Source organism: Chiloscyllium punctatum, chromosome 30, assembly GCF_047496795.1.
Source record: "Chiloscyllium punctatum isolate Juve2018m chromosome 30, sChiPun1.3, whole genome shotgun sequence".
Lineage (NCBI taxonomy): Eukaryota > Metazoa > Chordata > Chondrichthyes > Orectolobiformes > Hemiscylliidae > Chiloscyllium > Chiloscyllium punctatum.
The window spans coordinates 43,674,075-43,690,509 of record NC_092768.1 but is presented as its reverse complement, the minus strand read 5'-3'; the positions used below and the strand labels follow the sequence as shown (position 1 = coordinate 43,690,509).

General features: G+C 45.1%; 1 pseudogene; it reads right to left on the bottom strand.

The window, feature by feature from the left end:
• Positions 1-2,166: 2,166 nt before the first annotated feature.
• Positions 2,167-16,435, bottom strand: part of LOC140455585 (class I histocompatibility antigen, F10 alpha chain-like) — a 266,432-nt pseudogene continuing 252,163 nt past the window's right edge.

Here is a 16,435-nt window from a genome sequence, read left to right as displayed (position 1 = left end):
TGTCAAACTTGCTCATTACCTCCTCGAAGAATTCTAACGGATCTGTCAGACATGTTGGCTCAGCCTGACCTTACCTTCACTTCCAATACTCCACATTCTCATCCTTCATTATAGACTCTCAAATCTCACCAATGACCAAGGGCAGGCTAAAGGGCCAATTATTTCTTTCTTTTGCTTTTGAACAGGGGTGTTATGTGAACCATTTCCCAATCCATGTTACTGCTTGAAGAAGACCACCATCATCCTGGTGCCAAGGAAAACCCACACAATGTGCCTTAATGTGGACTGCCCAGTGGCTCTGACCTCCATCATCATGAAGTGCTCGAGAGGCTGGTCATGACTCACACCAACTCTAGTCTCCCCCTTGATCCCCTCCAATTTGCCTACCAGCAAAACAGGTCAGTGTCCGTATCCTGACACTCATCCCGGGAACATCTGGACACTAAGGAAACCTATGACTACAGCTCCTCCTTAAACACCATAACCTGCTCCAGTCCGATCTCAAAACACCAAGACCTAGGTCTTGCCTCCACCCTCAGCTTCCTGACCTACAGACCACAATCAGTGAAGATAGATAACAGCACCTCCTCCATGATAATCCTTACCACTGACACCCCACGATGATGCGTACTCAGTCCTCTACCATCCTCCCTGTACCCTCATAGCTGTGTTACCAACTTCCCAACAAACACCATCTGCACATTGGCTGATGACACCACCGTGGTAGGATGGGTATCAAACAGTGGGGAGTCCGAACACAGGAAGGAGTTAGAGTGCTCAGTGCCATGGTGCAATGATAACATTCCCTCTCTCAATGTTGGCAAAACTAATGAGCTGATTATTGACTCCCCGAAGAAGGGAGGAAGCCATGCCCTTATCTCCACCAACAGGGCTGAGGTGGGAGAGGGTCGGGCCTTTCATTGGGAAGACTGATGCAAAGTATCTATTCAGTTCCTCCACCATTTCCTTGGGCCTCATTACTGTTTCTCCAGCCTCAGTTTCCAGTGATCCAAAGACCACTCTTGTCTCTCACATTTTTAGTCATCAAAAAATCTCTTGCAACCTTCTTTCATATTATTAGTTAGCCTCACTTATATTTCAGCTTCTCCCCCTTATTGCTTCTTCAATTGTCCTCTGCTGGGTTTTAAAGTTATCCCAATTTTCACCACACTCTATCCTTTATCATTTGACTTTTACTCTGTCCTGACTTGACTTGTCAGCCGTGGTTACCTCATCCTCCCTTTAGTATGTTTCTTCTTCCCTGGGATGAGTTTTAGCTGTATCTCCTGGATCACCCCCCAGAAACTCCTCTTATTGCTGCTGGGCTCCCCTTCCGATTCACTCAGACCAGCTCCTCCCTCATGTCTTAGTGGTTACCTTTTACTCAATGGTAATACTGTAACATCTGATTCAAGCTTCTCCCTCTCAAACTGCAAGGTGAACCTTTTCATATTATCATCACTGACGACTCAGGGTTCCTTCACCTTCACCTCAGGTCTGCCTCATTACACATCATCAAACCCAGAACGGCCTGTTCCCTGGGGGCTCCACCACCAGCTGCTGTAAAAGACATCTCATAGACATTCCACACAAGCTCATTTCTTAGGCTCCACTGCCGAGCTGATTTTCCCAGAGCACCTTCTTATTGAAGTCCCTCATGATTATTGGAATAGTGCCTTTCTTACAGACCTTTTCTATCCCTAGATTTATTTTCTGCCCCACACCCTGATTCCTGCTGGGAACGGTACACAAATCCCATCAGGGTTATGATGTCATTGTGGTTCCTGAACTGGACACAGACAGATTCCACACCTTCTGTCCAGATGTTGCTTTTTGCTGTAAATTGAATTTCATTTCTTATGAACAAGGCAATCCTGCCTCCTCTGCCCACCTGCCCATCTTATTGGGAGGACTTGTTTCTTGGATATTTCATTCCCAACCCCGATCTCCTTGTAACCATGTCTCTGTGATGCCCAGAACCATAAACCTACCGATTTCAACCTGCGGTACAAACTCAACTCATTCACTTTGTTTTGTATCCTGGATATTCCCCACAACCACCCTGACCCCTCAGTTTGACATTTTCCACTCCTTATTTCTTACCTCTCCACGGCCTTTTCCAGATGATTATTCCAAATATCGCAGCCATTGCAGTGTCTAATACAAGCACAGGTAAGAGATGGAAATGTCCCACATTGTTTTCTGGGATTTCTGAAACATATTGGAATAATATCAAGATTGTCTCTGTTCCCAAATCCATTCCCAGGCCTGTGTTATTTGGGGACAATTTTGCCCACTGGGAATTGATGGAATTGGTTGGAATGTTGGTTTGACCCTCACCTGATTTCACTCTTCAGTGTCATTCCTGAAGATCCCATTTCTGGGGCTGTGAAAGATCTGGTGCTAGAATCCTGGACAAGACAGAAACATCGTCAATAGAGTGAGCTCATTTAGGAGTGAAATTAGGAAACATTTCCCCATAAAAATGGGTGTGGAAACGATGGACTGTCTCACCACAACGCTGAGCACTGAGGATCAGTGGGGTATTTCCAGCCTGAGATCAGGAGGGTTTTGTTGGGGAAGGACGGCAAACGTCAGTGAAGGAGGTGAGGGACAGATCAGACAGCAACTCGTTAAATTGTGGAATAGAATAAGGGAGACGCGTATACACACACACACACACACACACACATGCGCGCACACACACACACACACATGCGCGCGCACGCACACACACACACAGAGACACACACACACACACACATGCGCGCGCGCGCACACACACACACAGACACACACACACACACACACTCCAGTCCCTTACCCCACTGATAGAGCTGGGCCTCTGCCAGGCTGCTGTGTTCAATTTGACAGGAGCATTGATCCTCATCCCCAGCATTGATCCCAATCTCTTTCTGGATCTGATGGGTCCCATCGTGGTTCGGTCGAACCCCCGAGGATTGGGTCTCAGACATGACCTCTCCATTCCTTAGCCAGGTCACCTCGATGTCTACAGGATCAAACCCAGTGACCAGGCAGGAGAGAGTGAGTGGCTTGTCCTGACCATTGGGCTCCCTCCTGGAGATGAACACTTCAGGCTGAACTGTGATGGGAAAGGGTGAAACCACAAACAAGAGACAGACACTGAATGGAATGGGAGAACGGTTTCATAGATCAGTGAGGTTAGATCAGAACATGGGATCAAAACCGAAATACATACCTTTCCTTGTGAAATAATCCTTTCCAACTTCCAGATATCTTTTTAAATGCTCAACAAACTGTCCCTGCTGCTGTGTTTCTCAGTAATTGTTCCAGGAATCATCAGAATCCCATTCCTCTTTAGTCATCACTGCAATGGGATTGGTTGTAATCCATCTCATTCTGTCTGGGTCTAAACTGATATAATCCTTTCCATCAAATCCAAATCTCATCGGTCCCTTCTCAGAGCCACCATCGCTGACCTCAACAGTAATAAACTATTGAAAGATGTGAATTCCTGTCACTAACGCAATAATTAATCAATAATTAATTCTTAACTGAAACTGTGAAACAATCTGATCAAAGGTGAATGGGGATCCTGTATCAGGTCCAGGGAGAGGGGGTTACACATGGTGCTGATCCCCAGGGCCTGTGCTGTCACAGGGTCCCAGACTCAGGCAGCACTGCCCCTTTCTCCAGTGGCTGCCTCACACCTCAATCGGGAGCAGATAAAGAACAGGCTCTCTGATCCGAGTCAGAATTCCAGCTCTCACGTTCCCACTGTCCTGGAACGACAGCCCTGTTCCATGTGGTCATTTATTTTGATCACAGGCTGCATTCTGGGGGATGTAGTCCATGTCTGTCAGTGACCACTCTGTCAGCCTCCTACAGGCTCTGACCCACGATCGGTCTCTGTGTGTTATTTACAAGGACCCTCTCCCTGCTTGGGGCTGTGAAATCTAGTTGTTCTAGTTGTTCAATCTGTTCATCACAGATTACACAGAATGGGTTGGGCTCGTGTGAGGCAATGGTAATATCCCAGAATGCTCAGCTGCTCCATAGATTTCACAATATATCCATACAACCTGATTCAAAAGTATCTCTCTATCACGAGTGGACCGTGACCATTCCAATATTCAAAGTTTGGGAGAAGATTTGTAGCTCAGGTGCTCGTTTTTGTGGTTCTGTTCGCCGAGCTGGGAATTTGTCTTGCAAACGTTTCTAGGTGACATCCTCAGTGCTTGGGAGCCTCCTGTGAAGCACTTCTGTGATGTTTCCTCCGGCATTTATAGTGACCTGTCTCTGCTGCTTCCAGTTGTCAGTTCTCTGTTTGGCTTGCCCTATAATGGTAGTGTTGTCCCAGTCGAATTCATGTTGCTTGTCGTCTGTGTGTGTGGCTACTAAGGATAGCTGGTTGTGTCGTTTCGTGGCTAGTTGGTGTTCATGTATACGGATCGTTAACTGTCTTCCTGTTTGTCCGATGTAGTGTTTTCTGCAGTCCTTGCATGGGATTTTGTTCACTACATTAGTTTTGCTCATGTTGGGTATCGGGTCCTTTGTTCTGGTGAGTTGTTGTCTGAGTGTGGCTGTTGGTTTGTGTGCTGTTATGAGTCCTAGTGGTCGCACGATTCCTGTGAGTGTGGCGTTGATGATCTGGTGTGTGTTCTCTATTTCTGTGTTTTTAATTATTACAAAGGTGTCATCCACGTATCTGACCCAGAGTTTGGGTTGAAGTTGTGGTAAGACTGTCTGTTCTAACCTTTGCATTACTGCTTCTGCTATGAGTCCAGAGATCGGTGAGCCCATGGGTGTTCCGTTGATTTGTTCCTATATTTTGTTATTGAATGTGAAGTGTGTTGTGAGGCACAAGTCCAGTAGTTTAAGTATGCCGTCTTTGTTGATAGGTTCAACATCCTGTTGTCTGTTATGTCTGTCCAGCAGGTTGGCTATTGTTTCTTTGGCTAGTGTTTTGTTGATGGAGGTGAAACTCACAGGAATCCGATTCACTAGAGAGGAAGAAAAGGACAACCAACTCCCATTCCTAGACGTGATGGTACAGAGAACACCAAACGGAGAATTCACCACAAAGGTTTACAGGAAAGCCACACACACAGACCAAGTCCTAAACTATGAAAGCAACCACCCCAACACACACAAACGAAGTTGCATCAGGACACTATTCAAAAGGGCCACAACACACTGCAGTACACCAGAACTACAAAAAGAGGAAGAGGAACACCTATACAAAGTATTCGCCAAAAACGGATACCCTCGCAATTTCATCAACAGATGCCTAAGGGAGAGACAATGGAACGAGGACATGCCGCAACCCAAAGGACTAGCCACACTACCATACATCAGGAGCATTTCTGAACTGACAGCCAGACTACTGCGACCACTAGGACTCATAACAGCACACAAACCAACAGCCACTCTCGGACAACAACTCACCAGAACAAAGGACCCGATACCCAACATGAGCAAAATTAATGTAGTGTACAAAATCCCATGCAAGGACTGAACAACACACTACATCGGACAAACAGGAAGACAGTTAACGATCCGTATACACGAACACCAACTAGCCACGAAACGACACGACCAGCTATCCTTAGTAGCCACACACACAGACGACAAGCAACATGAATTTGACTGGGACAACACTACCATTATAGGGCAAGCCAAACAGAGAACAGCCAGGGAATTCCTAGAGGCATGGCACTCATCCACAGACTCTATCAACAGACACATCGACCTGGGCCCAATATACCGGCCACTACAGCGGACAGCTCGAACTGACAACCGGAAGCGGCAGAGACAGGCCACTATAAATGCTGGAGGAAACAGCACAGAAGCGCTTCACAGGAGGCTCCCAAGCACTGAGGATGTCACCGAGACAGGGGACGAAATGTTTGCAAGACAAATTCCCAGCTCGGTGAACAGAACCACAACACCATTCCAATATCTCTCTATCCCGAGTGGACCGTGACCATTCCAATATCTCTCTATCCCGAGTGGACCGTGACCATTCCAATATCTCTCTATCACGAGTGGACCGTGACCATTCCAATATCTCTCTATCCCGAGTGGACAGTGACCATTCCAATATCTCTCCATCACGAGTGGACCGTGACCATTCCAATATCTCTCTATCACGAGTGGACCGTGACCATTCCAATATCTCTCCATCACGAGTGGACCGTGACCATTCCAATATCTCTCTATCCCGAGTGGACTGTGACCATTCCAATATCTCTCCATCACGAGTGGACAGTGACCATTCCAATATCTCTCTATCCCGAGTGGACCGTGACCATTCCAATATCTCTCTATCCCGAGTGGACCGTGACCATTCCAATATCTCTCTATCACGAGTGGACCGTGACCATTCCAATATCTCTCCATCCCGAGTGGACCGTGACCATTCCAATATCTCTCTATCCCGAGTGGACCGTGACCATTCCAATATCTCTCTATCCCGAGTGGACCGTGACCATTCCAATATCTCTCTATCCCGAGTGGACTGTGACCATTCCAATATCTCTCTATCCCGAGTGGACAGTGACCATTCCAATATCTCTCTATCACGAGTGGACCGTGACCATTCCAATATCTCTCTATCACGAGTGGACCGTGACCATTCCAATATCTCTCCATCCCGAGTGGACCGTGACCATTCCAATATCTCTCCATCCCGAGTGGACCGTGACCATTCCAATATCTCTCCATCCCGAGTGGACCGTGACCATTCCAATATCTCTCTATCACGAGTGGACCGTGACCATTCCAATATCTCTCCATCCCGAGTGGACCGTGACCATTCCAATATCTCTCCATCCCGAGTGGACCGTGACCATTCCAATATCTCTCCATCCCGAGTGGACCGTGACCATTCCAATATCTCTCTATCCCGAGTGGACCGTGACCATTCCAATATCTCTCTATCCCGAGTGGACCGTGACCATTCCAATATCTCTCCATCACGAGTGGACCGTGACCATTCCAATATCTCTCTATCCCGAGTGGACCGTGACCATTCCAATATCTCTCCATCACGAGTGGACCGTGACCATTCCAATATCTCTCTATCACGAGTGGACCGTGACCATTCCAATATCTCTCTATCCCGAGTGGACCGTGACCATTCCAATATCTCTCTATCCCGAGTGGACCGTGACCATTCCAATATCTCTCTATCCCGAGTGGACCGTGACCATTCCAATATCTCTCTGTCCCGAGTGGACCGTGACCATTCCAATATCTCTCTATCCCGAGTGGACCGTGACCATTCCAATATCTCTCTATCCCGAGTGGACCGTGACCATTCCAATATCTCTCCATCCCGAGTGGACCGTGACCATTCCAATATCTCTCCATCACGAGTGGACCGTGACCATTCCAATATCTCTACATCACGAGTGGACCGTGACTATTTGAATATTTCTCTTTTATATCCTTCCTGTTTGTAATTCACTCATTATCTGATTGCTGATTGGAAGGTAATTGAACTCTGACCATGAATAGTAGTAATGATCCTTGGCTGATCAATGTCTTTATTAGCTCTTCATATTTCTTCATTCCGTGCTTTCTGTTTAATTTACAAACTCATTTTCTCTGTTTTGGTGACAACAAATGTTTCATTTCTATGATACACTTGCAATGCTCTTATCCCAGTAAGTTTCCAAAATTACTTTTCATTTGCACTTGACCTGACCACATACACACTATTTCAAGAAAATTAACAATGGACTGTTTCTGGCTGGTGTGAGGCCCTGAGTCAACCATCTCCCAAACCAACCTTCTCCTTCACAATGGTATAATGTGGGAGGAGGGGACTGTTGGTGTGTGACCCACTGTGTGAACCCTGGACCAGGAGGGGAAGAAACCCCAGTTGGGAGGGAAACCCACTTCCTACACCTTCTTTTGTATGAATTCCATCTCCAGCAGCTCAGAGAGTGCACCACCAGAGGAGAATGTAAACTCAGTGTTACTTCAACCCAACTCCTTATTGAATCTCCTCCCCCTCCCTGATGACCCAGATCTGAGTTTCAGGCTGTCCCCTTCGAGCTCTGATCCTTAAGCAAAAAGACAAAGATTTTTAGCTCGCTCTGCACCTTCACACATTTCATTGGTTATTTTTATCAATTACTCAATTTTTAAAAAGCTATCAATGTGTTGCTTTGTGTAGTTTGATTGCTGAGCAAGCTGTGAATGTTTCCTTCATACATTAAGATGATATAAAATTAAAGTTTAAAGTTGTGCTAAACGAGACCCCAAGCAGCTGCCTCTGGGTTTCTTGCTGTTGGAGAATGAGGAGCTCTGATGGCTTTTTGCAGGATGGACAAAGAGGTTGTTTTGCTCCAGCAGAAAATGGCAAGTGTTGACAATGCTCAGCATGTCTCTCAGTATCTGTGCAGAGAGAAACAAGACCCTTCTTCAGGATTGGTGTAGATCTTGAACCTGAAGCTTTGACTCTATTTTTCTCATTACAGATGCTGCCTGACCTGCTGGGGATTTCCAGAATTTGGAATTTATATTTTAGAATTCCAGTATCTGCAATAATTTGCTGTCCTATTACATGTCCCTGTGGCATTTGTAAATCTGATTTGTTCAAATCGAAGTTGAAGTGAGATTGGGACAATCAAAACAATGTGACTGGAAGTTCAGGATCATGTCTGTAGAATAGAAAAGTTTTTTATTTGACAAATTGTGTTTCGAGAGATACATCATAATCAACGATGGCAGTACGGTGGCTTGAAAGAAGTACATTAACTCCATTGTGTGGGTTTGGATGGTGGAAGATGGACAATACCACCACCAACTGTCCACCGCCGGTAATGCAGGAGATGAACAAATACATGAAGTCCCGTTGTTAGGCAGCAGGTGGTGGTGTTGCTCCATCAAGAAGATTTTGTGGCCCATAGTCTGGGACCCTCTGAAACCTGCAACCCATTCTACAAGATTGCACAACATCAGGTTATCGTCCAACATGTATATTTGGAAGCACGAGCTTTCGACTGCTGCTCCTTCATCTCCTTTCCTTATCCTCATATTCCTAACTTTGAACTTTATTGATTGCATTTGCTGATTTTCTAAGCCTGCACTCCTTCACTCCCTTGCAAATGCTATGGCTTCCACCTCCTCTGCCCTCCAATGTTTTCAGTCCTCACCTTAGCCCCTCAGCACATTTTGGTGGAGAACATTATATTTAGTGAGGATCTTTGGTAAGATTCTTGTTCAATACCTGTAGAATCAAAGTTGGTTCATTAAATATTTTTCAACATCATTTCAATGATCAGATTTTCTGTCTATGTAGATACAGCCCACTGAGGAAACCAATTATTATATTTAGTAAAAAGTTAAACTGGCCAATTAAACAGCCTGAATAAAAAAAAGTTATTATAGCTGTTACTTGATCATTTTTGACTCACCCAAAACCACAAGCCTGACTCTGCACTGCTTTATTCAGGAATTCAATTGTTTGCAAAGATTAAAATAAACTGGATGAAATAAGCTATTTTATTGTCAACTGAATAAAATTCATTCTGTTTCAGTAAGAGGACATAGAAAATTGACTGTAAATCTTATAGAATGTTTAACTAATTGCAGCCATTTAGGATTTGTTGACTGGAATTGGAATTTTGAATAATTGCTGTCAGATTGTTTTGCATAATGATTTCCGAGGTTAACAAGATAACATTGTCACAGGTCACATATTGTCCACTTATTGGGCACTCGTGACATCATTTATAATCTGCAAACTAATTTGGAGAAAACATAAGACCTGTAAAATGCTAATAAATCTGTTTGAATAGCCCTGTGCAAATGTTCAAATTATGTTTTACCTGTCTGTATTACACAGAAGACTGGTACAGTTTCCATTTACTTCAACAGTTAGCTATTGATTTCCTTTTGGCATTCATATACAATGATTAAACAACACAACTGTATTCGATCTCCAAATAATGATAGAAAATAATACAAATTCACATCAAGTCTGGAATGAGCTGCCAGAGGAAGTGGTGGAGGCTGGTACAATTACACTATTTAAGAAGCATTTGGATGGGTACATGAATAGGAAGGGTTTGGAGGGATATGGGCCGGATGCTGGCAGGTGGGACTAGATTGGGTTAGGATATCTGGTCGGCATGGACGGGTTGGACCGAAGGGTCTGTTTCCGTGCTGTACATCTCGATGACTCTATGACTCTATCAACCAGTCAACATTAGTAAAGACAAGAGAGTTTAAATAGTATTTTACATTTTCAGTCATCAGTTATAAAAGACAATATTCTTTTTCTCTTTTTGTTCTGCTTGCAATTGTAAAGCAAACTGTTTCATTTCCTTTTCATGTTCAAGCTGTTCTAATTCTTTTGCACTTTGTTCGACTGCAATTCTCTCTCTCCTTTACTGTTGCCTCGATTATTAGCTGCTTCATGTGCAATTGAAGTTTTGCCATTTCCAACGATTCTGAGAGCACCTACATTTGCCAGAAATGCAGAGCTCTCACTGCCATTATCTCCCACTTTCCTCACATCTGCAGGTAACTGTAGCTCATCTGCCAACTCCAAAAGCTTTCCATTATTCACCATCTGCAATCCACCCCAAGTGACGACTTGCCCCACAGCCCAGAAACGTTTAACCTCTGAGAACAGCCATTATTATACAACACACCCCTATTCAAACCAACTGAATGCAACACATCAAAAGAGAATACCAACTCACCATTTGCTGCCTTTGAGGACAATCCTCCTGAACCCAACTTGGAGTTGGAGGTTCTGATCCCAGACCAGACGTCCCAATTTATTACAGATCAGACCAGTTCCCTCACAAAGTATATTGTGGAAATTGCCTCGACCCAAACTTATATATTTATTGAAAGGCAAGTCAAGGTGCTGTGTTCCAGATGTGATTTGCTTGGCCCATCGTTAGGCTTTAAACAAAACACACTTTATTTTTACAGTGCAGTTAAAATTCAAAAGAAAGGCATAACTTTAATCCTATTGATAAACTTAAAAGCATCCCTTAAACTCTTGACAAATGAAATTGAGCAGAAGTTATTATTCTCACATGCTGCCTCTCTCCAGCTCAGTTGGAGGAAACACCCAAATAAACATTTGCCCATGTTGATTCCTGAAAGGAAGCCTCTCTGTCGAAGGTTTCACTCCAGCAGCAGAGAACTCAAGTTTTCAGCTCCAGCAGCCAGCAAAGACTTCACCAAACCCAGCCCACGCAGCCCAACCCCACCCACTCAGGATTCAAAGCTGTTCACCACCTGCTTGTCTGAATGAGACATTTAGGTCCCAGTGTGACAACACCCCTCTGCAAGAGAAACAGGACAAAACACATCTCTTAAAGGCACAGCACTGTCACACCTCACATACACCAGAACATGGTGAGGGAGAGGGTGGGGAGGGCTGTGGCTGAGGGGAGGATGGTGAGAGACCTGGACAGTGAGCAAGTGGATGAAAAATGATTGAGGAAGAGAGATTGAAGAGCAAGGACAAAAGAAGGAACAACTGCAGGCTGAGGATCTGGATGTTGAGGATTCCACTACTGAGTAATTCCCAGGAAGTTTAATTCTCCACATTCCAATCCCTCTCCATCATTCCCAACACTCTCTCCCCTCAGTCACTTACTGGGAGCTGTTGTGTAGGTCCCACTTGGTGAACCTGCAGAAACAAAATAAATGTCCATTAGGATGGGGAATAATCCATTCTCAGAGAGTGAGAACACAACAAGTGTGAGGGAATGGGGATTGTGTCAGAGATCCTCATTCCCACACTCCCCTCCATCCTTACACCTTATGGAGACTCTGGAGATCTCTCCCATCCCATTGATATTCAGTCAGTGAGGATGAGAGTGTGTGTGATGGGTGTAATGATCAATATTAGACCTGGTCTGGGCCGATCACACAAAGGAAGATCAGACAGGGAACAAGATGTGCTTATGTGTGTATACTGCTCGCACTGGGCATGCTCCAAACATTGGCTGTCAGTGTGTCTGTGCACCACTCCCCTGTGACCTTGGGAGGGGATATTCCCCACCGTATAGACTGCTGGGTAAAGAAATCAGCCATAAAGCATCTCTCGTTTTCTATGATATGAAGTGTGGGACACGGGGGAAAGGTATTAAAACAAACAAAATTAGGAACTAAGCCAAACGGGAATATCAGGAGTATAAAGAATAGTAAAGTCCAAGAGTGTGAGAGTGTGCTGAAGAAGATTTTCTCCCATGTGTAGAGCTGCAGGAGATCGGGGAGATACTAAATGAGTATTTTGCATCAGTATTTACTGTGGAAAAGGACATGGAAGATATAGAATGTAGGGAAATAGATGGTGACATCTTGAAAAGTGTCCATATTACAGAGGAGGAAGTGCTGGATATCTTGAAACGCATAAAAGTGGATAAATCCCCAGGACCTGATCAGGTGTACCCTAGAACTCTGTGGGAAGCTAGGGAAGTGATTGCTGGGCCTCTTACTGAGATATCAGTATCATCGATAGTCACAGGTGAGGTGCCGGAAGACTGGAAGTTGGATAACATGGTGCCACTGTCTAAGAAGGGCAGTAAGGACAAGCCAGGGAACTATAGGCCAGTGATCCTGACCTCAGTGGTGGGCAAGTTGTTGGAGGGAATCCTGAGGGACAGGATGCATGTATATTTGGAAAGGCAAGGACTGATTAGGTATAGTCGACATGACTTTTTACGTGGGGAATCATGTCTCAAAACATGACTGAGTTTTTTGAAGAAGTAACAAAGAGGATTGATGAGGGCAGAGATGTAGACATGATATATGTGGACTTCAATAAGGCATTTGACAAGGTTCCCCATGGGAGACTGATTAGCAAGGTTAGATCTCATGGAATACAGGGAGAACTAGCCATTTGGATACAGAACTGGCTCAAAGGTAGAAGACAGAGGGTGGTGGTGGAGGGTTGTTTTTCAGACTGGAGGCCTGTGACCAGTGGAGTGCCACAAGGATTGGGCCCACTACGTTTCATGTAAATGATTTATATAAATGATTTGGTTGTGTGTTTAAGAGGTACAGTTAGTAAGTTTGCAGATGACACCAAAATTGGAGGTGTAGTGGACAGCGAAGAGGGTTACCCCGCATTACAATGGGATCTTGACCAGATGGGCCAATCGGCTGAGGAGTAGCAGATGGAGTTTAATTCAGATAAATGCGAGGTGCTGCATTTTGGGAAAGCAAATCTTAGCAGGACTTATACACTTAATGGTAAGGTCCTAGAGAGTGTTGCTGAACAAAGAGACCTTGGAGTGCAGGTTCATAGCTCCTTGAAAGTACAGTCACAGGTAGATAGGATAGTGAAGAAGGTGTTTAGAATGCTTGCCTTTATTGGTCAGAGTATTGAGTACAGGAGTTGGGAAGTCCTATTGCGGCTGTACAGGACATTGGTTAGGCCACTGTTGGAATATTGTCTGCGATTCTGGTCTCCTTCCTATCGGAAGGATGTTGTGAAACTTGAAAGGGTTCAGAAAAGATTTAGAAGGATGTTTCCAGGGAGTGTTGGAGGCTGAGGGGTGACCTTATAGAGGTTTACAAAATCATGAAGGGCATGGATAGGGTAAATACCCAAGGTCTTTTCCCTGGTGTCGCGGAGTCCAGAACTAGAGGGCATAGGTTTAGAGCGAAAGGGGAAAGATATAAAAGAGACCTAAGGGTCAACTTTTTCACACAGAGTGTGGTATGTCTATGGAATGAGCTGCCAGAGGAAGTGGTGCAAGCTGGTACAATTACAACATTTAAAAATCATTTGGATGGAAAGATGTTTAGGAAGGGTTTGGAGGGATATGAGCCAAGTGCTGGCAGGTGGGCCTAGATTGGGTTGGGATATCTGGTCAGTATGGACGGATTGGACCGAAGGGTCTGTTTCCATGCTGTATATCTCTGTGACTCTATGACTCTCTGACATGCTTCCAGTTCAGTCAGAGAGGAGACATTGTGAGACTTTGTTCTCAGGAATGAGGGAGGCACCAAGTTAACAGGGAACTTTTAAAGGACAGTGATTGTTGTAGCATGAGGTTTCGGCTGATTAAAGAAGAGGACATTAAACAATCCAAAGGAAGAAGTGAGTATAAGAACAGGAGGATCAGTTGTTTCAATCTATGGTGAGAGAAGCAATGCTGGGGGACGGTATGAGACTTCCGAGGAATTCAATCTAATCCTGGGGCAGGTGAGACTTGTCAAGGGGAACTTTTGTTTTATTTTACCCATTTTCCTAATGAATGTTGTTCCATACCTCTGGAGCAGGTAGGACTGGAACCAGGCCTCGCGGTCTAGCGTAGGGACACTACCACTTGGTTACACCCTATTGGGACTGGAAGTGAAATGCCTATGTGGAGATTTGCTGATGCTGATGAGATGAGTTCAGATGGATGGGAACCAAACTGAAGGAAGTAAAGTTGGTGACAGTGAGTTAAAAAGCCATGAGGAAGACGAGAAGGCAGAGGAAAGAAAGTGGAGCATCCAGTGTGCTTGGGAAATGGAATGATGTCAAAAAGAGCAAGTTCAGGTGTCCCCACTTGGATGGATGTAACACTCACAATGAGGTAAACAACGGAAGGCTCAACTCAAGGCTTTGGAATGACCTAAATGACAGATACAATGATGATATGGCAACCATGACTGGGAACGCAATATCTGAGGAAAATCAGGAGGATAAGGAATGGGATGTGGGAAATGGGAGGTTACCCCCTTTGACAGGAAAAAGGGGTGTGTCGTGTATTCCCAAAATGGTAAGAGAACATCACAGGGTGTGGTGAGTAAGTTTGCAGATGACCCCAACAGTTTTGGTGGAGTGGACAGTGAAGAAGGTGACCTCAGAGTACAATGGGGTCTTGATCAGATGGGCCCGTGGGGTGAGGAGTGACAGATGGAGCTTGATTTACAGAAATGTGAGGTGCTGATTTTGGAAAGGGCAGGATTTCTATACTTCATGGTAAGATCTGAGGAGTGATTCTGAACAAAGAGACCTTGGAGTACTGGCTCATAGTTCCTCAAATGTGGGGTTCCAAGTATATAGGACAGTGAAGAAGGTATTTGGTATATTCGCCGTGTTGGTCAGAGTATTGAGTACATGAGCTGGGAGGTCCCATTGTGGCTGTACAGGACATTGGTTAGCCTACTTATGAAATTCTGTGTGCAATTCTGGTCTCCCTGCTGTCAGAAGGATGTAATATGAACATTTTTCAAGTTGTCACTATTTATTTCCTCATGTCCCCGATCTTCCATATCCTTCCTCACAATAAACACTGATACAACTCATTTAGTATCTCCCCCATCTCATGTGGTTCCACACATAGGTGTCCTTGCTGATCTTTAAGGGACTCTGTTCTCTCCTTTTGTCCGAAATGTATTTCCAGAACCCCTTTAGATTGTCATTAACCCCTGTTTGCCAAAGCTTCCCCATGTCCCCTTTCTGCCTTCCTGATTTCCCTGTGAAGTATACTCAGTCTGTCAGATCCTTTCCTCATGAAGGGTGAGGAACTGAATGTCAGACAACCCACTGCCTGTCTCGGTTCTTCCTGCCCGACAGTGGGGGTTTTACCCTGGGGATGAGAGAAAGGGAGTTATTAAAGGAGATAGAAGGGGGTTGTACAGCTCTTGGTGCTGGTGCAGGTGGGGGCAAGTGGGGAGTTGTCCCAAGCACTGAGCAGGCAGCGCAGAGGGAGCATTCAGGGTTTCTGATGTTGGGGTCAGTGGGAATGACTGGGGGAAGATGTTGCATGCAAAAGTGAGAGTGGGTGGAATTTAACCTTGGTGGGAGCTGGGTCCAGTTGCAGAGATAGAGTGAACGTGAGGTGTTGGGGTGAAATGGTGACCCCCACACTGTCTGAGTGGACATTGTCACTGATCCCCTTCCTACACTGTTGGACATTCCTCCAATCAGCCCACACTGCACTGACCTGACTGGCAATGTCAGGGCAGACTGGCCGGATCTATTCCCATAGCATTCTCTGTGGTCCTGAGGAAAGAGGACACCCCTCCTCTGCATCACCCTGCTCAGTAGGGCCTCCAGGTACCTGTCCACAATGTGGGACACAAAATCTCCCCCCTGTATGCCATGACTGGGGAAGATCTCAGAAAGCAGTCAGGAAATCTCCAGACTGACAGTGCTTGTCCAAATGAAGAATGTCCTTCAAGAATGGCACTGGCATCAGTCAGTATTCAGATCACCAGAATGTTTTTAGAAATTAGACAGGGAGATGTGAAAAGATTATTTCTCTTTGTAGAAGAGTTGAAGACAAGAGGGCTTAAACCCAGAGTAAGGGGTTAGCTATTTAAGGAGTGTTTTTTTGGGGGGATGAATCTCTGGAATTCTGTACCACATTGGTCTTTCAAGGCTTGTTTATTAAGTATTTTCAAGGCTGAGACAGACAGATTTTTAATCAGTCCAGGTCAGGAAGGAAAATGCGGTTGTAAGATTATCAGA